Source organism: Mesocricetus auratus, unplaced genomic scaffold (genome assembly GCF_017639785.1).
Source record: "Mesocricetus auratus isolate SY011 unplaced genomic scaffold, BCM_Maur_2.0 Super-Scaffold_100707, whole genome shotgun sequence".
Lineage (NCBI taxonomy): Eukaryota > Metazoa > Chordata > Mammalia > Rodentia > Cricetidae > Mesocricetus > Mesocricetus auratus.
This window is the reverse complement of record NW_024429269.1, coordinates 381,724-405,214: the sequence shown is the minus strand read 5'-3', so window position 1 is coordinate 405,214 and position 23,491 is coordinate 381,724. Positions and strand designations below refer to the sequence as shown.

At 40.8% G+C, this 23,491-nt stretch overlaps 1 pseudogene; it reads left to right on the top strand.

The window, feature by feature from the left end:
* Nucleotides 1-22,869: 22,869 nt before the first annotated feature.
* Nucleotides 22,870-23,491, top strand: LOC101830790 (annotated as a pseudogene).

The window sequence follows — 23,491 nt, the reverse complement described above, 5'->3', positions numbered from 1 at the left end:
TCTGCCCCCATCCATGGTAAAGCTATGATAACTCTTGCACTTGTGTTTGGTGTGGAGCATAGATGAAGTCTTTGCCTGTCTACTGCTCTGATGTTCTTAAACAACTGTTTGGTCTGCTGATTTCTTCACTGTATTTTAGATGACCTTTGAGACTTAGGAATTTTACCTAAAACCAAATTGGTCTTCACTTAAAGTTCCGTGGTCTCTTTGCATCACTTACTTCCAGGTGAATATATGTTACTACACAAATAGGGAAGACATTTCTTTATCTACCATGATGCGACTTTGAACAATGAAGGCTCTTGACATTCCTTCGTAGGTAGGAAACCTCCTAGACAGCAAGCTTTTCACACTTGTGCTCGTTAGTTATGAGTTGATGCAAACAGCTGGTTGATTTAAGAAATGCTTGATTGAAGAACACAGTTCCATATTCAATCCTGTGTGCCATAATAAATATTGAAAAAAAAACTAAATTCAATGAGTTTGAAGTCTTTTTTAAAACGTCTCTAAATTGAGCCACTGGCCAGTCTTTCTGTTTCTGTGGTTCCACACAAGCACGGACTCCGGCTCTCACTCCTCATTCCCCTTTTCAGTGGCCCTGCTCCCCAGTTATCCAGCCCATAATCTAATTAAGAGGAATAACTTTTAATGCATATTTGATTTTGAGTGGGGAAAATAGGACTATCTGAGGTTATTTTGGAGACGTAACAAACCAGACACTTTTCATGACATTGTACTCTTGTTCTCTCTCCTTCACCCATCTAGTCTAATCTTTCCCCATCCCACTGATTTTACTGCTAACATTTTTTGTTACTTTATTTTTAAATAGCTTGCTTCACATGTCAATCCCAGTTCCCTCTCCCTCCCCTCCTCCTGCACTCTCTGCCATTCCCCCCAGCCTCCCACCCTATCCCCAATGCCTTCCACATAGGGGATATCCAGAGTCTGTCATTTCGCCCAGGGCAGGGTCCAGGCACTCCCCTAAGAGTCCAGGCTGAAGCTGGGCGGTGGTGACACACGCCTTTAATCCCAGCACTCGGGAGGCAGAGGCAGGCAGATCTCTGTGAGTTCGAGGCTGGGCTGGACCGATAACCTCCAAAACAATACAGAGAAACCCTGTCTTGAAAAACCAAAAAAAAAAAAAAAAAAAAAAAAAAAAAGAAAAAGAAAAAAAGAAAAAGAAAAAGAAAAAGAAAAAAAAAGAAAAAAAAAGAAAAAAAAAGAGTCCAGGCTGAGAGAGCATCCCTCTTTGTGTTATGGACACACGAAGTCTGTTTGTAAGCCAGAGATAAAAACTGATCTACTTCCCAGGGCTCCCCACAGGTTGCCCAGGCCTCCTCACTGACTCTAACACTCAGGGGGTCTGCTAACATTTTTTGAAGCCATGCACATCACCCCAAGCATTCTGCCGCCACCCTAAGGTCTTCCTCAGTGTATCTAAGGTCCACCTCCAGTTTGTAGGTGACACTTAGAACCTCTAATGCCATCTACACAGCTTGCTGTTGTGTAACAGTTTCCTCTGAGACAGAATCATTCTATCTTCCAGGGAAGCTCTTTAAGCAGGATGATAACTCAAGATAACCTGAAACTGACCAGATTCACTAGACCCCCTCCCTGCCAGAGTAAGCAGTAAAACCAAAGGCCCCATCAGATGGAAGTGAGCTTATCTGCAAAGGAAGCTCTCAGACAGGCAAAGCTGCAAAGGAGACACAGATCACTCCAGCCTCCTGGGAGAAGCAGAGACCAGCTGAGCTGCTTGGAAGAGGTTTAGACAAACCCAGGTGCCTGGAAAGGACACTCTCCAACCCGTTGAGCCACCTACAAGCTGTGCAGGGTGCTTCAGGTTCCCAGCCTTGTGAGCTGTCACCCGTGCTGGAGGGGCTTTGGTGTTGCAACACATAGTCTTTGAGTCATTTCTGCTCCTGCTAGTGACCCTTCACCCATATTTCTGTGACTTCCATAAAATTACTGGTTTACCAAGTAATTTTAGGTGGTGTCTCTACATTGGTCTGTGATAGAGACAGGATCTCTACCTGGAGTGAATGTGTGTTGCGTCTCTGCAGGGAATATTTTGTCACACAACACACATAGATATCTCGTTTCTACCTATTTCCGTGTCCTCAGCCTGTATGCATTTCTCTGCCTTTCACTCTGAGTGTTCCGGTCACCTTGATCTTTCAATCCCATCCTCACGACTGCCTGGCCAGCTCATGCTCGCAGTTCAGTCACAGGCTTATGCCATTCTCTGTAGGAAGCCTTCCTGACCTCATCAGTGGGCCACATGCCTCTATTAAATAAGCTTACAAAACTTTGTATACATCTCACACTTGACTTTGTTATCTGTTTTGTGATCATTGGATAATTTTCTCCCCTATCATCAGATTATCAGGGAGTTGAGAATCTGATCTTTGAGGCTATAGTTTTAAAGTTGCATTTATTTTGTTTTGCATGTATGAGTGTTTTGCCTGCTTGTATGTACATGCCCCATGCATAGTCCCCACAGAGACCAGAAGAGAGCATCAGATCCTCTAGAACTGGAGCTACAGATGGTTGTGAGTATCCATGTGGATGCTGGGAACTGAACTCAGATTCTCTACAAGAGCAGCAAATGTGCTTAACCTCTGGATCATCTCTCTAAGCCGGCTCACTGGTCTTTGAATCTTTAATTAGTGTACATTCATCACGTAAAGTTTCACACTCTTTTATTACCCTCCCTTCTCCTGCCTCCTCACCACTGTCTAGTCCTCTTCTTCTCCAGCAACAATTCTACTGCACAGGGCATGTGCACATATGTGTGCATATGTATATTCCATATATAAGAGATAATATGTGTTACATCTTTCCGAGTTGGGTTTATTTTGCTTAACATGATAGTATTAGAGTTCTCTAGAGTAACACAATTTATAGAATGAATCTCCATATAGAAAGGACATTTTCAAGAACAACTTACAGACTGTGGTCCAGTTGATAACTGTGTGCTATTGATCTCATGATTTGGTTTCTTTGTGTTTAAGTTTTTCTCTATATATTCTAATATGAATTGTCCTAGCTGGTTTTGTGTGTCAACTTGACACAAGCTAGAGTCATCAGACAGGAAGAAGCCTCAGTTGAGGAATTGCCTCTATGAGATCCAGCTGTAAGGCATCTTCTCAATTAGTGATCAGTGAGGGAGGGCCCAGCCCGTGGTGTGTGACAGCATCTCTGGGCTACTGGTCTTGGATTCTAAAAGAATTAGGCTAAGCAAGTCATGGGGAGCAAGCCGGTAAGCAGCATCTCTCCATGGTCTCTGTATCAGCTTCTACCTCCAGGGTCCTGCCCTGTTTGATTTCCTGTCCTGACTTCCTTCAGTGATTAACAGTAATGCTGAAGTATAAGCCTAATAAACCCCTTCTTTCCCAACTTGCTTTTTGGTTGTGGTGTTTCATTGCAGCCATAGAGACCCTAACTAAGACATTAACCATCTACCAAATTAATAGCTAGCAACATTTTTTCTTCCGTTCAGTATGTGAAAGTTGTCTTTTCACTCCATTAATTCATTGGTTTTCTGGGCAGGAGCTTTTTGATTTCAGGCAATCTCATTATCAACTTTTGGCTATTATTTCCTAGGCTATGTGAGTACTACTGATGAGGTTCTTGCTATGCCTGTTCCTAGAAACTTCCTCTATATTCTCCTCCAGAAGTTTCTAAGTTTCAGATCTTGCAAGTCAGGCATGGAGCCCACTCCTGTGATTCCAGCACTTGAGAGTACAACACAGCAGGATTGACCTAAGAGTTTGAGGCTATTATGGAACACACACTGAGTCCTGTGCCTCAGAGTGAGACCCAAAGCAAAGTAGCAAAACTAAACCAAAATAATAAAACACATAAAAGTTGGTTTCAGTCAGTGCGTTATAGTCTTTCCTCTGTTGTGGATTCACTTTTATATAGGACAAAAGGCAGCAATCTAGTTTCCTTCCCTTACATGTGTATGTTCTGAGGAACAATACTTTTTATTGCTGTGATATAAACACATAGTGCTCCATTCTATTTACAGGAAATACTCAGTCTTTGCTTCTCTTTTTTTTTCAATTATTCATGTGAACACATGAGCTATTTGTGGGAGTCCACAGAATTCACTCCATTCCATTTTGACATAAGGTCAGAGAGCTTTTACCTGCCCTTGCTCTTTCAAGGTGAAACAGCAAAGATGTCTGTCTTAAGATGTGGAAGCAACAGAGTATTTGGCCTAAGTTGTGGTCCCCCACATGTCCTGCCTAAACAACAGAATACTTAGCTCAGGATATGGCTACTTGATGTTTCAGGTGTTGAAGGGTAATTACTCTGTCCCTTGTATCGTTGGAAAGGAAGTCTTTTGCCTTCTCCCCCTCTTTGATGGGGCTATAAAAAACTGAATAATAAACTTGGGTGATTCAGTATTCACTGGATGACCTCCTGACACTATCTCTTGTTTCTTGTCTGTGTGTCAGGACCCAACCTTTAAAACAGGGGTGAGACTGAAATTCACCTTCAAGGATCTCAACTCCGAGGTGCCGTTCTCAGCCCCCTGTCTTTGCTCTTCTCATAAGCCACCGGTTGTTTGTTTATCTTTCCTCCATCTCTCTTCCTTTAGTCTTCTCTACCTCTCCTCCTCCTCTTCCTCCTCCTCCTCCTCCTCTTCCTTCTTCTTCTTCTTCTTCTTCTTCTTCTTCTTCTTCTTCTTCTTCTTCTTCTTCTTCTTCTTCTTCTTCTTCTTCTTCTTCTTCTTCTTCTTCTCCTCCTCCCCCCCCTCCTCCTTCTTCTTAATTTTTGCACATCTTGTTGAAAACTACTTCATGATACAAAAATGCTTTTCTTTCAGTCTATGTCTCAATACCTTGGATTATGTGGATTTTGCAAGGAGTGTTTTTGGAAGGTAAAGCCTTAATATTTTGAGTAATTCATGGGCATGATAAAGAATTTCTTCTTTCTCCTTTGGGAAAGCATAAGGTGTCAGAACCGGTATGGTCAAGATTCATTTGCAAGATATTCTCAGTGGAAAAGTCAGGGATTTTTTTCCTCTTAGGAAGTAAATAGTTCTGTGGAGTGGACAACAAATGTTAGCAGCTGTGTAGCATGAATTGTTTTCAATTTAAAATCCTCTAGATAATTCTAATGAATGAGACCCAGAAAGCCAAAGGGCCACAAATCAAAAGAATAAAGAAGTCTTCAGTAACCCTTGGAGATAACTACCAGAGTTTCACCAAACTTTAATTCTAATTCAACGTGGATGCCTGCTTGGAGGAAGAGGTTCAAACACAATGCATTGACCAGAGTCTCACATTTAAAAAGGAAAGTCAATTATTCAAACCCAATTATTTTTCCTCATATGTTATTTTACAGCTCTTCCTTCTATTTATGCATATTTTGATGTAAATATCTATCCACTTGTTGAGATTCATTATAAGCTGCATTGCATGTGTTCTCAGACTGCATGAAAGAAAGCAGAATAGTGTCCCTGCTCCCAGGTGTAAGTCTTTATTGGGCCCAGGTAGGCAATGATCTGGGGAGCAAGGGTTCCTGGCAGAGGGGGCAGCAGGTATAAAGTGTTAAGAGAAGCTTTTTCTTTGAGAGGAGCCTTCTCGCCCGCCTGGTTCCAGAGCCGCTTTCCTGCCAGCCTGGTTCTAGATCGGCATCAGTCCCAAATAAACACACAGGAGGCTATAATAATTATGAAGCTGTTGGCCTTGCTTGTTTCTTACTGGCTAGCTCTGACTTAAGTAATTACCCCATAATTGTTAATATAAGTATGTCTCTTACCGGAGAATAGTTCCAGGCTTCCTACCCCCATGGCGTTACATGTTGACTCTCTTGTCTTTCTCCTTCCCAGAATCCTCCTGGACTCCTAGTCCCACCCATCTAGATTCCTATTGGTCAACAGTGCTTTATTAACAAATGTACAGGACTTCCCCCATCAATAAAGGCTTGGCTTCTTTGAGTTCAGACACTAAATACTGAGACAGACAGACAGAGAGAGAGAGAGAGAGAGAGAGAGAGAGAGAGAGAGAGAGAGAGAGAGAGAGAGAGAGAGATGCTTATAATCCAGAGAAAATTTGGGTTAGGCTGTGATGTGTTCACACATCCATGTGGCAGTAGAAATAATGTGGCATGTTGCATTGAGAAAATTTTTGATGTAATTTCTTTTTCTCCTTTTATTGAAAATAGATTTTTCTCACAATATATTCCGATTATTGTTTCCCTTCCATCTACTCCTCCAACTTTCTCCCTAACTCCCCTCTTATCTGGATCCACCTTCTTTCTGTTTTTCATTAGAAAGCAAACAGACTTCTAAGGGATAATAATAAAATAAAAACTAACACATCAAAATAGGATAAAACAAACAAATAAACAGAATGGAAAGAGTCCAAGAGAAGGAAAACAAGAAACAGATATCTATGTAGAGACCCACTCATTGGGACACACAGGAATCCAATGAAAACACTAAACTGGATGGCATAATGTATACACAAAGGACCTGTAGGGTATAAAGAGAGAGAAAATATAAATAAAATAAAAATAAAACATAAAAACATACGACAAAATACTTGACATGACATCATGAAACAACGAACTCCAAATATATCATTGAGTTCCTTTTCTGATGTACTTTTACTTCTGGGAATGCATCTGTCTCTTAAGAGTAGTTTGTTTTCTCAGTGAAATTCCTTTGGAGAAAACTAAATTTTCTTTTGCAAGTACTTACAAATTGGGGATAACTTTTGGGTTAGGGATGGATGGAAGCATGTGTCCACTTTTTCTTTCAGCTCTAGAACCCTCTCTAGCACAGACTCATGCAGGAGCTATGCAGGCTACCTCAGTCTCTGTGAGGTCATATGTACATCTGTCTTGTTGATTTAGAGGGCCTTGCTTTATTGGTGTCCTCTATTGTCTCTGGCTCTTGCACTCCACCTCCTCTTCCACGTGGTTCCTTGAGCTCCAAAGGGAGGAATTTGATGGAGACATCACATTTAGGGCTGAGTGTTCCAAGGTCTCTCACTCTCTGCATACTGTCTGACTGTGGGTCTCTGTATTTGTTTCCATCTGCTGCAGGAGGAAGCTTCTCTGATGATGGGTCAACAAATTGAAGTGCTTTGAATAGGCATGGCTCCTATAGATTCATGTGTTTGAATGCTTGACCTATAGGGAGTGGCACCATTAGGAGGTGTGGACTTGCTGGATTAGTTGTGGACTTGCTGGAGGAAGTGTGTTACTGTGCCTGTGGGCTTTGAGGTCTCATATGCTCAAGCTGTGGTAGTCAGTTTACTTCCTGTTGCCTGATGATCAGGAAGTAGAAATCTCAGCCACCTTTGTAGTACCATGTCTGCCTTCATGTTGCCTTACTTCTCACCATGACAATAACGGACTAATCCTTTGAAACTGTAATCCAGCCCCAATTAAGTGTTTTCCTTTATAAGAGTTTCTGTGTCTTGGTGTCTTTTCACAGTAATAAAAACCCTAACTAAAACACAATTATAGCAGAATGTCATTAGGAGTCATCTTATTGCTGCTTTTTACATCTATCCATCTATCTATCTATCTATCTATCTATCTATCTATCTATCTATCATCTACTTGTCCATTTATTTATTTTTAGAAAAAGTGCTATTAATTTTGCCCTATGTACCTGGGCTGTATAATCTCAGGTTTTTAGTCACTTCAGCAATGTCAGAAACAGGTTTTAACTCATGGAATGGGCCTTAGATCAAATCAGATATAAGTTCACCACTCTTACAAGCTTTGTGGCACCCATTGCACTATCATATTCCCAGGTAGTACATCATTATAGAGCAAGGGCTTGTAGCTGTGTTGTTATAAACTCTAGCACATAGAGGTGAAAGCTTTATGTAGACACAAGTTCAACTTTTCTGTGTTCAATGAGTTCTGTAGGCATTATCTTCAGCAATAGGATCTTGCCGTCAGTGTGTGGAGAGCAACCTACAGCTTGGCAATAGTCTAGGTTGTGTGGGGGTTCCCATGGGACACTTTTGGCCAACAGCTCAGTTAGATGTAATCCATTCCCAGTACAGGAAGCTTCGTTTGGTGACAAAAAATTTCTAGGGACTTTGTCTCTCCCAACATTTGGGAATTTCATTTAGATTGCTTTCATAGATGAATGAATTTTAGGAAGCCAATGGTGTTCTTTTCAGAGAATCTTTTCTATGCTAATGAGTTCAAGGATATTCCCTACTTTTTCTTCCATTAGATTAAGTGTGTCTGGTTTTATGCTGAGGTCTTTGATACATTGAGACTTGAATTTTGTATTGGGTGATAAGTATGGATCTATTTGGATTCTTCTACAAGCAATCATCTAGTGTGACCAGCACCATTTATTGAAGATGCTGTCTTTTTCCAGTGTGTATTTATGGCTTCTTTATAAAAAATCAGGTGGTCATAGATGTGTGGATTTATGTCTGGGTCTTGAATTCAACTCTTGATCAGTATGTCTGGTTTTGTGACAACACCAAGGTATTTTTATATAAAACAGTTTCAATATATATTATATATAATATATTTTAGTAGATAATATATCATATATAATATGTTATATTACATTACATTATATTTTATAATATAAACTTCTTAACATAATAGCAGTTTTAAGTTGGAGATTGTGATACATTCAGCAATTTTTTATTCAGAATTGTTTTATTTATCCTGTTTTTTTCCATATGAAGTTGAAAATTCTTTTGACATATATGAAGAACTGTTGGAGTTTTGATAGTGATTGTATTGAACATGTAGATTGCTTTCACTAGGATATCCATTTAAAAATGATATTAATCCCATTGATTCAATATCTTAGAAGATCTTTCCATTTTCTAATGCAAATACTATATTGAATAGGTATATAGAGGAAAAAGTGAACAACCTTGTTTTGTTCCTGATTTTAGTAGAATTGCTTTGAGTTTCTTTCTATTTAAGCTCTGTATTATCTACGGGCCTTTTATAAACTGCCTTTACTATATTAAAGTATGTACTTGTTATTTTTTATCTAGTCAGGGCTTTTTTTTATAATGAAGGAGTGTTGGATGGCATCTATGTGTCTAAAGGGGGAACAGCATATCAGACTGATGAGGAAAATCTCAATTACACAGCTTTCATAAACAAGATCCCACATTATAAGTACAATATTCAACATCCCTGGGGATGTTAAAGGTGGTTATTGGGGAAGGGGAGGCTTCTTTAATATATTCCAGAAATGTAAACTAATCTACAGGACCTCTATCCATTTACACACAGACAAAAAGATCTTTGTATACCAAGGCATTGCTTATCTCCTGTGTAATCAAACATAGATTAATGTTGTGTGTTTGTTTAGTAGAAGTTGCTCATGTGAACTCATGTTTAATAACTAAGACTTTTTTTAATCTAAGGTGTTATCTGGGATGAATCTAAGTACAGAAGAAAATAATTAGCACTATCATTTTTCAGTCACAACTTACCATAAGTTCTATATTAACTGCTGTCATATTCATCCATAATAATTAGAGTAATAATAATTTCATTTCAATAAATTATAGCAACAAAGGTCTTAAAGTAAAATGTCAACTTTTGTGGAAGAGAACTATGAATGTACAGGGAGAAGGGTGGTACCTAGGTGGATAAAATATTGGTTGTGCAAGTGTGAGGACCAGAGTTTGTGTCCTCAAATCCCAAGTAAATTCCTGGGAGTAATGACCCACTTGTGATTCTAGATTGCTGGGAAGAGAGAGATGGAATCCCCAGGGCAAGCTGGATAGCCATGCTAGCCCCATACCAAGCAGCCTGGGGTTCTGCTGAGAAACCCTGCCTCAATGAGTAAGGCATAGAGTGATATAGAAAGATTCTACATGTCAACCCCAGGCTTCCAAACAGACATAGGTGAACATGCACCTGCACACACATGTACACTCACACACATATGAATACATATATAAGCATGCACACTAACTATAAACACATGCAACAAATGGCAAAACAAACACAACCCGCACAAATATGGAGAGCTTCATCAGGAGTGATTGAAATGAACATAATGCTTTCTAAGATTCATGATATGAATATGAATGGTTTGCCTGCATGCATGTATGTGAACCACAAACATACCTATACTTTGTGAAAACCCCTGGAACTGGAGTTAAGGATGGTTGTGAACAACCATATGGGTTCTAGAAACCAAATCTGGGTTCTCTGCAAAAGCAACAAGTGCTCTTAACCTCTGAGTCATGTCTCCGGTCCTCTAATACCTTTCGAACCCATAATTTCACTAGCAGAATACTTGAATAAATACTTAATAGAAGATCATATATTTAGATGTTCATTGGGTAGAGATATTCATTATCAAACTGCCTATAATTTTCATAACATGCTCTGAAACTTAAATTGGAACGCATAATCTAATAATAATGAGCATACTGATGAAGACAGGGTGGAGGAATATTTGACATTAGCATTGTGTCAGGACCTCTAGAATGGAAGCTTGATAAAGCATAATAATAATCAAATGCTCCACATCCTGTAATGGCCACTGTGCCCAGGAGAGTGGTGGTGGTGATGGCGTGGGACTTTCAAGGCTAAGTTGTAGAGAAAGTACATATGCTGCTGTGCCTTGCTTTGCTACCTACCATGTTGTAAGGATGCTGAACCAGCTAAGCAGGAAGAAATTGACAGCTACAGCAAAGAATCACCTTGAAACAGATCCTGCACCCTTGGTGAGGGCAAAACATGTCAGTATCTAATGAAGGCATGCAATGATTTGTTACACAGCAATGAATGACTCAAACATGCTGCATATTGCTTTGATATAAAGTTATGTTGTTACCAAAATAGCACACTATCTGCTATCATTAAGAAATTACTTCAAACTCCAGCACATATTCCCTAGGAACTCACTAACTAAACCTGCCAGAAGCAAGTAGACCAGCAGATTAGATGGGCAAGCTGTCACTCCTCTTCTCCAAATCTAATCTTCCAGTCTCTTCCCCTGCTCTGTAACAGACTATGTGTTGTGGCTTCTCTGGTTAGCTGTCCCCATTCCCAAGGGACAAAGCAGTTCCTGGTGCAACATCCTGCTTTTCTCCCTCCTGTGGACACTTTCATTCCCACCAGTCCATCCTCATTCCTAAGTGTCAGCTGCTAATACTTAGAAACACATCTTAAAGCTGGGTGCTGGTGGTGCTTTTAGTCCCAGCACTCAGGAGGCAGAGGCAGGCGGATCTCTGTGAGTTCGAAACCAGCCTGGTCTACAGAGCGAGTTCCAGGACAGCCTCTAAAAGAATACAGAGAAACCCTGTCTGGAAAAACCAAAAACCAACCCCCCCAAAAAAACACATTTTACTGGAAAACACCTAGCAGGATCCCAGAAAACTCCCTACTAGGCAACACACAGCTACCACACCCTCCTAAGAATCAGAGAGGACAACAGAAACCAAGGGAAAAAGACCCATCACAGCTTAAGTTATCTGCACCTAGAATTACAATTTTCCCAAATCCATTGCCTAGAAACCAGCATAAAAATGCAATCAGTAACAGCCGGGACATTATGTCTCCACTAGAGCCCAGCAATGCAACCACAGGAAATCCTGAGAAATGCAACATAGCTGAAGCATCAGATTAATGACACCCTAATTGTCATCATAGAACCTACATCCAGTAAGTGATGGATGAAGATGTAGAGACCCACAGCCAAGCCCTGGGTTGAGCTCCTGGAGTTTAGCTGAAGAGGGGGAGGAGGGATCAAATGAACAAGGGAAGAATCACAGTGGGGAAACCACAGTGATAGTAGACCTGAACTAGTAGGAGCTCATGGCCCATGGACTGGCAGCTGGGGAACCTCCATGGGACTGCACTAGACCCTCCAAATGTGTGTGACAGTTTTGTGATTTGATCTGTTGGGGGGGACCCTGGCAGTGCCACCAGGACCTATCTCAGGGGTATGAACTGCCTTTTTTGGAGCCCACTCCCTACGGTGGATTATCTTGCTTAGCCTTTATACGGGGGAGGGGCTTGATCTGTCTCAAATTGGTATGCCAAACTTTGTTGACTCCTCTAGGAAGGCCTTACCCCCTCTGAGGAGTGCATGGGGTTGGGAAGGATGGGAGGTGGAGGCAAAAGAAGGGGAGTGAGGGGGAACTGAGGTTGTTACATAATACGAAAAATAATTTTTTAAAATTAAAAAAAGAAAAGTACATGTGATTTATGTATATATTGGTACTTTCTGGATAGGCTCTGAAAGTACCTGTTAGTGGGAATGCCACAGGTTCTGCTAATCCAGCTATGGCTTAGGACCTAACTCCAGTTGAACTCAATACAGAGTATCACTTACAAAATCCAGAGGGAACTTTCTCTTCTATTGAAGTCTATCAGTCTTCTGGATTTGAATTCAAATTGAGCCCCGGCTAAGGCTCGCACAGTGATTAGTTGTGGAACCATCTGAGAGACACAATAGTAGTTAACACTTGTCAACACGCCACTACCTGTGATGGAGTTAGATATTACACACTTGCATTCACTTGAAGAAGAATCCATCCTAAATGCGTTCATGCTTTAACAGTGAGGCTAAGAGAAGAGGGGTCAGAGAATTAACATGCCTCAGAACTTGTGGGGTGCTGTTTAACTTTTTCCAAAGAGGTGCTGTTCTGAACACCATGTCAGTGTGGTCCAGAGATGTAAATGGGTCTGGAGAGAGTTTCTGAGAGGCTCGAGAGACGCAGAAGCTTTTCATAGTGATCCTGAAAACTCCTTGTCCCTTTTCCGTGCTCATGTTCTAGTGGGTATTTGTGGGACCTTGCCCAGAGTTAGGTGTGACAGGGCAGTGGATCGCAGGACCGCAGGCCCCTATGAGAACTCCAGCTGCCGTCTGTGAAGCCAGACATTAAGGGGACACACAAGGAGCCTAGAGAGACGGCTCAGTGTCTAGGAGTACTTACGGCTCTAGGAGAGAACCAGTGTTCAGTTCCCATTGTTGTAGAATATTGTTTAAAGAAGGGTGTGTTACGTTTGTTTATGCTGTGGAATATTTGTTTAATGATGCAAAGATGTATTGCAATCTTTTATGTTGCATTTGCTTAACTCTATAAAGTTGTGTTATTTTGCCTGTCTAAAACACCTGGTTGGTCTAATAAGGAGCCAAATAGCCAATAGCAAGGCAGGAGAAAGGATAGCAGAGCTGGCAGGCGGTCATTATATAAAGAAAGAGAGAAAGAAAGATTGATGAGCAAGAGAAGGAGGAAGACTCCAGGGACCAGCCACCCAGCCACACAGTCAGCCATGGAGTAAGAGTGAAAGTAAGATACACAGAAGTAAGAAAAGGAAAAAGCCCACAGACAAAAGATAGATGGACTAATCTAAGTTAAGAAAAGCTGACTAACAACAAGCCAGTTAAGGCCGGGCATTTGTAAGTAATAATAAGACTATGTGTGTATTTATTTGGGAACTGGGTGGTGGGCCCCCAAACAGGCAAAGAAAGAGTAAAACAACAGACCACCCATGTGGTCTCACATCATCTGCGATTCCTGAGGCCACTTCTGACTAACGTGAGTACCATACTCAAGTTATACTACACATGCAGGCAAACACTCATACACATAAAAGAAATAAAAAAAACTTAAAGTTGCATTAATATGCCAAATGCATGCTTCTAAGTATTTTCATGTGAAAAAAATTGTTCCTAAAAGAATATGTATTAATGTTCCCATGTATTGATTCTTGACATTGTGAACATGACTGCAGACGATGCAGACAGTAGCCAATTTCTTTCCCTTTTCCCACCATTTCTTTTTCTTTCCAAGGACGAGGCTCTACATTGATGTATTGAAGACCCTTGAATGGGTTCCTCTGGGACCCTTTACAATGACTATGTACTCCTTTAGGGTCATGTCAACATTTTCTGGATTGTTGGCAGTCTGATAATGGTTTGCATTCTCAAAGTTGATACCATAAAGAACAAACAAACAAACAAACACACAAAAACAAAATAAAACAAAATCATCTGTATTTTGATGGCCAGAAATCTCTTTGTTCTTAGCTAAATGGCATCCTTTCAGTTTATAAACACCCATCACTATAATTTCATATGGCACAGACCTATTCCTGATATGACCACTGAGAAACCAAACATGTCTGAGCAGGATTCCATTGGCAGAGACAACCCCATGATGAGGACTTTGTTTCAAGGAAGAAGTGACCTGCTCATGTTCAGTGTGACTTGGCACTCCTTTCTAATCATTTCTTCCCTGGAGAAATGTCACCATTTTATTACAGCAACACACACACACACACACACACACACACACACACACACACACACACACACACCATGCACAGCTGGAGAGAACCCCTATACTGCTCATACTACTCAGCCACACAGACTTTAAGTGTTGAGAGTGTCTCACCTAAACTACAAATTGTTAACAGTTTAAGGCAGAAATATTTGGGTGAGCATGTGGGACCCGCAGGCAGTTTTGAGAGGTATTTGTAGTCCTGAATTACCTGGCCCTCGCACTTGAGGGGGTGGTGTCTCAGGATCCACCCCAATGTGGACCGAGTTTCTATGGGTCAAATTTAAAAACACCCAGGAAAGTCAAGACGTTCTAACAGGTTCTGAATTTCCCCACTAGACAGTTGGCACACACCTTTACTGTTCACACCCAGCAGCGAAACCAGAAAACTTGGGGTGAGAGGTTCTTTAGTAGCCTCAGGCCTGAACCTTGGGTCACTAGGAAGGAGAAGTTGACTCAGTCAGCAGTTTCATCTGGGTAGGGTCGGGAGAGGGGAGGGAGACAGGGACATAGCAAGGCCTGTGTCAACCAACCAACCAACCAACCAACCAACCAACCAACCAACCAACCAACCAACCAACAAACCACAACAAAAATGCCTCCCTGAATGTGAAGTACCAAGTGTCTCAGTTAGGATTTTTAATTGCTGTGAAGAGACATCGTGACCACAGCAGTTCTTATAAAGAAGACATTTAATTGGCTCTGGCTTACAGTTTCAAAGGTTCAAGTTCATTATCGTCATAGTGGGAAGCACAATGCCATGCAAACAGACATGGTCTGGAACTGAGAGTTCTACATCTTGCATGCAACAGGAAGTTGACTGACACACTGGGTGGTATCCTGAGCATAGGAAACCTCAACCCCACACACAGTGACACACTTCCTCCAGTAAGACCACACCTATTCCAACAAGGCCATATGTCCTAATTCTTCTCGATAGGGCCACTCCATGATGACTAAGCATTCAAACACATGAGTTTATGGGGGCCATTCTTATGCAACCACCACAGTGGCCATTTTCATTACTATTCAAATTAAAATCACAACTATGAAGAATGAAAGGAATGGACAGATGGGGAGCTGGTGCCATATGGACAGGGGTATGAAACAGGAGAAATCAAGCCTGATCATAGAGATGTAAAATGCATTTGCTGACTTTAGTGGTGAAACACAGCTTTATAGATAACAGAGTCTTGGGCTGCCTGTACTCTCTCTGTGATTAGATCTTTCAAAGTTGTTTTTTTTTATTGTGATGATTTACCACCAGGCTTCTCAGGGATTACACTTGTTCTGTCTGGAATGGATAGTCTCATAGCTATCTATGTGTCTCTGACAAGCAGTGAGTGACATACGTGCTTTATATATGCTAACTCTCAGCAGTTGAAGATTTTGTATTCAATCTTCACAATGTCAATGGTATGTTTGTGTGTAACATATGTGAAGTTTTCTCTTGTCATTTTTGTCTAAATAATATAGTAGAGTAATTATACATGTTGCATTTATACTGTGTTAAGTACTATATAATTTAGTAATGACTGACATGTGTGGGAAGATGTGTTTAAGTTTTATGTAGATGGGCACATGCATCTCTGCATAGCATCCACTTAGTTTTTTCTCCAGAAACAACATTCGCTTTTGGCTCCTTTTTATCCCTTTAGTTTCCTCTTACAGGTCAATGAACTCCACTAAGGCAGGGATCAAATTTATTTACTATTATATTCTCAGAATCTGAACTATGCACCTCAAAACATTATTAACTGATACTTGTTGACTGACGAGTTGGTGAATTCTAAACTGTAGGAGGAAGTCTGATGCCGCCATTAAACATGTGACTTACTAAGTCTATGCCACCACTAAACATGTGACTTACTAGAGGCGCATACAGATGAGGTAATAAAAGGGCGGTTTACCACACCGCTAACCACACCCACTTTAGGCAGGACTAAAGACGTATACGGCTGGACGTAAAGACGTATACGTACGTAGGCGGAACTACGTCACTAGCCAGGCCCACTTTTGGGCATGGCTAGGGGCGTTACGGGGGAAGGCATAAAAGACAGCGCACAGGAAGTCTCGCTCTCTTTTCCTGGAGTTCGGCTTCCGGTCCAGTCGCTAGCTGAGATCTGCTGGGCTTCTCGGGGTTTGGTATCTTGTGAGTAATTTTCTAAATTAAATACTTAGCTTCACTTTCCTTAATTGTGTGTCGCGTATCGTTACAGCGTCCGTAAAGCCAACATAAACTACCCAAAAATGAGTATGCTGCCTTGATCGACATCACCAAGATTTTACAATATTTTCAGGATGGTATAAAATGAACATAAAGATGCTAAGTGTTGTATAGAACTAGGAAGCAACAAAGTAGAACCAGGGACACATATCAGAGACAATGGGTTTGGATCTGTTCTCTGATGGCCATTTATTTTGTCACATTGGCTACTTTATCTAGGCTCCTTAATCTCAGCTTCCTTGGATATTAGCATGGAATTAAAACAAAATCTCATTTGGCTATATTGACATAAGCCTTTGATACCACCACATGGGACGCAGAATCATGTGGATCTCTAGAAGTGGTCTGCATATCGAGTTTCAGGACAGCCAGGGCTACAAAGTGTGACCCTGTCTCAAAAAACCAACCAACCAATCAACCAACCAACAAAAAAATCTCTGTTCACATGCCTGCATACATAAATGCTGTATTCAGAGCCCAGAGAATCTTAGGTGTTGGTCCTTACCATCTTCCTTGTTTTCAGGCAAGGTCTCTGTGTTATTTTTTCTGTTGAAAAGATAGCTGGCTCAGGAGCTTCAGGGTAGTCTCCCTGTCTCTACTTCACATCATACTACAAACATTTTTTAAAATCTGGCTTTTTATGTGGTGTCAGGGGCTTCAAACTCAGGTCTTCATGTTTGTGTGGCAAGCACTTTACTCACTGAGTCATTTCCCCACCTTTTAGAACAGACTTTTTACTTGCATCTCTGGATGATTACAGTGTAAAAATAAACATTGCCTACAAAGTCCTTAGCCTGGTGTGATGGTTATTCTTGGTTGTTAAATTGACTACATCTGGAATGACCTAAAACACAGAAATAGAGGGTCATACCTATAAGGCAGTTTTTGTTTAATTTGAAACGGGAAGAACCACTTCTAATCTAGATTTTTGAGGTGGGAAGATCTACCTCTTCTCTGGACCATGCCTACTGTTGGAAGCCTGTATAAGGACATGGAAGAAGAAAGTTTTGTTTTTGTCTACTTGCTCTTGCCTTGCTAGCAAGTGCATTCCTTCATTGACATTAGAGATCACTTCTTCAGGATTTTAGTGTGTACTGAAGATCAGCCCCATGGACTGAACATGAATTCTTGGTCCTCCTTTTCACAGACAGCAATTGTTGGATTAGCTGGGCCACAGCCTACAAGTCATTCTAATAAATCACATTTCTCTCTCTCTCTCTCTCTCTCTCTCTCTCTCTCTCTCTCTCTCTCTCTCTCTCTCTCTCTCTCTCTCTCTCTCTCCTCTCTATAAATATTCATTCTACAAGTTCTGTTACTCTAGGACAGTGGTTCTCAACCTATGGGTTGCGACCCCACAGAGGGACCAAACTATTCTTTCACAGGGGTCCCCTAAGACCATTGGAAATATCAGCTATTTACACTATGATTCTTAGCAGTAACAAAATTACCATTATGAAGTAGCAACAAGAATAATTTTATGGATGGGGGTCACCACAACATGAGGAACCGTATTAAAGGGTAGCAGCATCAGGAAGACTGAGAACTACTGGTCTAGAGAATACTGACTTATAAGCTTGGATTTTAACATTTAAGTGACATGAAACAAATGATAGATATGATGATAACAATGTCACTTCCAGCTTTGGATTCAGAGAACCTATGAAGGGATGCAGCCAACAGATGAGCGTCCTCCTGAGCGCACATGCCACTGTTTGTCCTTTATCTTCAGACTTCCTGCTCTAGTTTCTGTGAGATTCTTCATTCTCCCAAACTTTCCTCAATCTCTCAAATTGATTTCTATTTTGGTGTTTTCTCCAACCCTGTGCTTCCCACATCTTGAGCTTTGCCACTGCTATTTACTTTGCCTAGTGCCAAGTTTTGAACATCAAATAATCCCAGCACAGATTGCTTGCACTGACTCAGATTTAAGTGGGCTGAATCAAATATCCATGCACTCACTGCTAGTGTCAGCGTGTTTTCTGCATCATCTCAGTGCTGCTTGTGCGGTCACAGCGAGGTCTTTAAGAAATGGCAAGTGTAAGAGCCATCACAGTAGAAACCATTATTGTGGATCAGATATGCTTATTTTCATAATTTATAGTTTGAGGCTGTATTATAATATAATAAGCATGAAGCAAATGAATCAATTGGAATAAACTGGTTTCTCTGACCACAGGTGGAGCTATTTAGATGGTGGGATATGAAGAATGCTAAATGTCAAGTGACATGTACTCACCATGAATTTCAAATAAAATGGGGAAACAGTTATAATACATTGCTACTGAGCAGGTGGGATTTTAAGGGATGCATTTGGAGTGGCCAAATCACTTCCAACTGGTGTATGAAAGAAATGATTAGAAAAGTTGGAAATACTCGGAAATACTCTGAATTTCACAGTTGAGATCAAGAGAGATAGAAATATGCATGAATGTCATACAATACCAGCATTCTACATCAAATATCTATTGCACTTAGAATTTAAAGTGTAAAGCATCCTTTAAAACCAGTCCCGAGTAGTGCACCTGCTGGCGACTATCCTTTGATCTAGGTAAGCCATTTCTCAGGTTCTATTTCCGTGGATTAAAAAGAAAGATCCAAATATCTGACTTATGATCATGAGGATCAAACAAGATAGTGTGTCTAATTTGGAAAGAAACATACATGCTTTAGGCTTTTGAAATGTGAGCACAGCTACAGAGTTGGAGGGTATATAATGCAGAGCTGTGTTTGACCCTTCCTTAGCATTAGACATCAACAGGTATTATTAGGATTAGGATAGGATTAGGGTTAGCATTAGGGTTAGGGTTAGTTTGTTGGGTGACTATGCTTTACCCGATGCTCACATCTAACTCTCAAGGATAAAAGCCTAGAATAAGGGAATTACTATTGGTCCCAACAGGAAACTGGTTTCTTGGCAAGGCTTAGTTCTCAAATGGCTGCTCTGGAGCATCACTTTGTAGTGGGTAGCAACTGGGCTTTTGTCCTGTCACTCACTCTGCTGCATTTTGATGACTTAATGCATTTTCATCCTTTTCCTGTCCTTGTTTCTGTTCTGCAGCCTGAGCAGGTGCCTTTACTTCAACTGAGGTAGGGAACAGTTCCATTCATGCCAGGAACCTCTGCTTCTTTGACAGAACTCTATTTTACACACCTTTGAATCTGGAGTATGCACTTTTTTGTAGAGTATCAGACAAAATAATGGAGATTCATTCTTCTATAAACAAGACCTCACTGGACACTAACATTTGTGTTCTTAAAAACTATGTTGTACTCCCTTGATTATTTAATTGCCTGTTCATGCTTGATGGAAGAGCCAAGTGAATAATGCAAGAGATTAATGGTCCCCAAAGAGATTCATGTGAACATATAGTTCAGATTTTCAAGATGTTCAATGCAACATTCCAGATACAGTCTTTCCAATGACAAGTTGGGGGTTAGGGTTCCTACTGATATGGAGCACAAAGAAGGATGGGGGAATGGATTTATGGAAAGGAGATATATAGACCTCCTCTTTCCAGTGTGGTCATATGTGTCATAAAGGCATGACAAGGTCTCAACCATAGGAAATGTCAGCTTCGTGGTGATATGTATGTAACTTTCTCCTCTCTGATAACATGGAATTATAGGGTGTTGATGTGGAGAAGGTCAGGTCTTTAATGCTAGTGCCTCTTCATCCTGCAACAAATCTTTTCTATTAAAGTTTCTTTCTTTCTTTCTTTCTTTCTTTCTTTCTTTCTTTCTTTCTTTCTTTCTTTCCTTCCTTCCTTCCTTCCTTCCTTCCTTCTTTCTTTCTTTGCCTCTCTCTCTCTCTCTCCCCCTCTCTCTCTCTTGTTATCAAGACATATTTAGGGGACTTTGGGAATGACTCTGTTTACCTTTTTTGATATCTCTTGATAGAGACATTTGTTTCCCCAGAAAAGCCTCTAAAAATTCCTAGCAAAATATCAGCAACTGTATTTCTTCATTGCCAAGGAGAAGGTGACAAGTTTTGAAGTGTTCAGTGGCATGTTTCATGGGAGGCTGGTGAAGAGCTGAGCCTTGGCTCTTGAAATGCCAGGACAATGTGATTTCTTCTAATTATAAGCTCATCCTGGCCCACCAAGAGGATGAACTCAGTGGGTGGACGTAGCTAACTGCATTCACAGGGACACGGTGATTATTAAGCTTCATAACAATGTAGCGGAAATCTCATCCCAAGCTGTGATTGTAACAGATGACAGTGGGCGGGAATTTGAAATGACTTATCCAAAATTGGCCAGATTTTTAATATGTTACATTCAATCCATGCTTTATCAGAACTGCCTGGGCTTGTTGGGTTGCTGATAGATAAAAAATAAGTTTTATTGGAGATTTGGATTTTGTGTGCGCGCGCGTGTGTGTGTGTGTGTGTGTGTGTGTGTGTGTGTGTGTCTGTCAATCACTGAAGAAAAGTGTTAGTCACAGCCGATATGTAGGAACATACTGCTTTACTCTATGGGGTAATCACTATAGGTCCTAACAAGTAGTTCCCTTTTATTATTTCTTTTAAATGTCATTTCTAACTTACAAGTCTAAAAAAGATGGAAACATAGACACTGAGTCTCCTCAGCACCAATTAGACTTGATACATTTGGCACTAGTTTCCCACAAATTAATGTCACATACACAAACAAAGGATAATGGAACCTGGTGACCAAGGGACCTGATTTTTTTAGTGAAATAATTTTACCACTTCTGTAACAATATGACATACAGTAAAACTTCATGAACACCACCTTATCTGTAAACTAAAAAAATGGAGAATAGGGTCTATTATGTATAAGCTTGGCTCATCCAATAGATGGTTCAAGTGCATAGACACTTACATATACTATACAGTCACATGGACTTGTCTTATCTGCAAGAGCATATAAGAGAAAATATTGAACTTGATATAAAACTGGCCTGAATGCTTATTGCTCAAAGTTCTTCAGAAAATAGTGATAAAAATAATGTGTTTACATATCTTGTTATGGGGACTTGGTGGTTTATTACAGGGAAGGTACTAAGAAATGTTTGGGCTGAAGAGACAGCTGCAGTTCAGTTCCCAGAACCGACATGGTGGCTCACGATTTTCTGGACCTCCAGTTTCAGTGCATTTGGCATCTTCTTATGGCCTCCTTGGTCACCAGGAATACACATGGTGCATATACATACATGTAGACAAACACTCATACACACAAATGAAAATAGATAAAAATTTTCTAAAAAGTGTGCCTAGTGAGTAGGAGCCACAGTAATTTTCATCATCTGTTTTGGACTCTTTAAATTTGGGCACAGGCCTTCACTTCTCTGAAGGTCCACTCTGTGGACTACTGGACTCCAATCAAATTTGTCCCAAAAGGATAGAAGTTACTGGGATTCAGAGATTAGAAATCTTTGCAAAAGCTATCAAAGCTACCTGTGGGAGCCATTTTCTCCAAAGAGCTTCTCAGTTACAGTTAGGGGTGGGAAGGGTGGGTTAAGGAGTAAAAGCTAAGCCAGCCTTTAGGGTTCTGAATCTAAGTAGCATATAGAATGTGGACATCAGTGCAAAATTGGTACCTAATGGGTTGAAGAGATGGCTCAGTGGTTAAGAGCACCTGTTGCTTATGCAGAAGACCCAGGTTCTCTTGTCAGCACTTACAAGTGTCTCAAGTCCAGGTTCAGATGTTCCCATGCCCTCTTCTGGCCTCTGTTGGTGCAACACACGTGGTGCACAGGCACGAACAAGCAAAACACCCACAAACATTAAATACGTCTCTAAAAAACAGCAACCCACTCTTCTACTTCTTGAATCTTTATCATAATAGAATTTTTGCATGTATCTCTTATAGAAATGGCAATTTAGTAAATGGCTATTTTAGTCATTGCTCTTAAAAATAGTAAGAGTGGTTGTGACACATGCCTTTAGTCTCAGCACTCAGGAGGCAGAGGCAAGTGGATCTCTACACAGAGAAGCCTTGACTTGACACCCCCAGCAATTAATAATAATAACAATGGGAATTCACTATTAGGGACCTAGGATTTTTAGCTATTTGTTCTGTGAGTCCTACATTTGTAATTTTATTTATGTCACTCAAAAATGTGGTATAGAAGGAAGCAGACAACTTTGGTCAGAATGAAACTTACAGAGAAGCTGAGACAGGGTTGAGATGTTCATACATGCAACATTGTTTAAAATAATTTGTGTCAGTGAAGGGCACCAATCTTCAGGCAGGAAGGACATTTGGACACTGTGAGCCAAAACCTCGCATAATAAGCACTTGGGTGTTCCCCAATGTAGGCAAGGGTATGTTCTCTTTGGAGGTGCACCTGGCATGGGCTAACTCCTTTGGGCTCTTGGGCCTCTGCAACCTCTGACCTGTCTCCATGTTCTTGGTATTGGATGCTGCTGCCTTGGGAGAGTACAGTTGTGAGTTTGACTCCATGATGTATTTTGCACTGTGTGGCTTTGGTGAGGTCTTACGTTGCAGGCTGTCAGGCACTGCTGTTGTTCCCCCGAATTTAGGAAAATGCTAAATGCACAAGGACCCTCAAAAGTACAAGGGCATATTGAATGAATTCTCTATTACACCAAAGGAAGACTGTTGTTCATGTTGGCTAAAGGTTGGGCACTAACTTTGATTGGCCATTTCATGCAAGGGCTCTGCAAGTTTGGTGCTTTTATGGAGTTGCAAGCCTCATAAAACATGCTAGGTGAGGAAAACTCCTATTTATGGTGCACGGCACTGTATTCAGCTGCTCTTGACAGCGCTGAAGTTTTGTCCTGGTGCCTATAGAATCTGCTCAAGATTGAATTTAAACCCAGCTTGGCTGTGCCTACACATTGAGGGAAGCCATTCCCAAAAGGTATAGAGAAAAATGTTTAAATGCATTCTGCAAGGGTGTTGCACCTCTGTGAATGAGATAGATGCCATACACCATGATAAAAATTCATTGGTCCATCTATGACTCTGTCTGCTTCAGGCTCCCTCACCCTCCTCCATCTTAG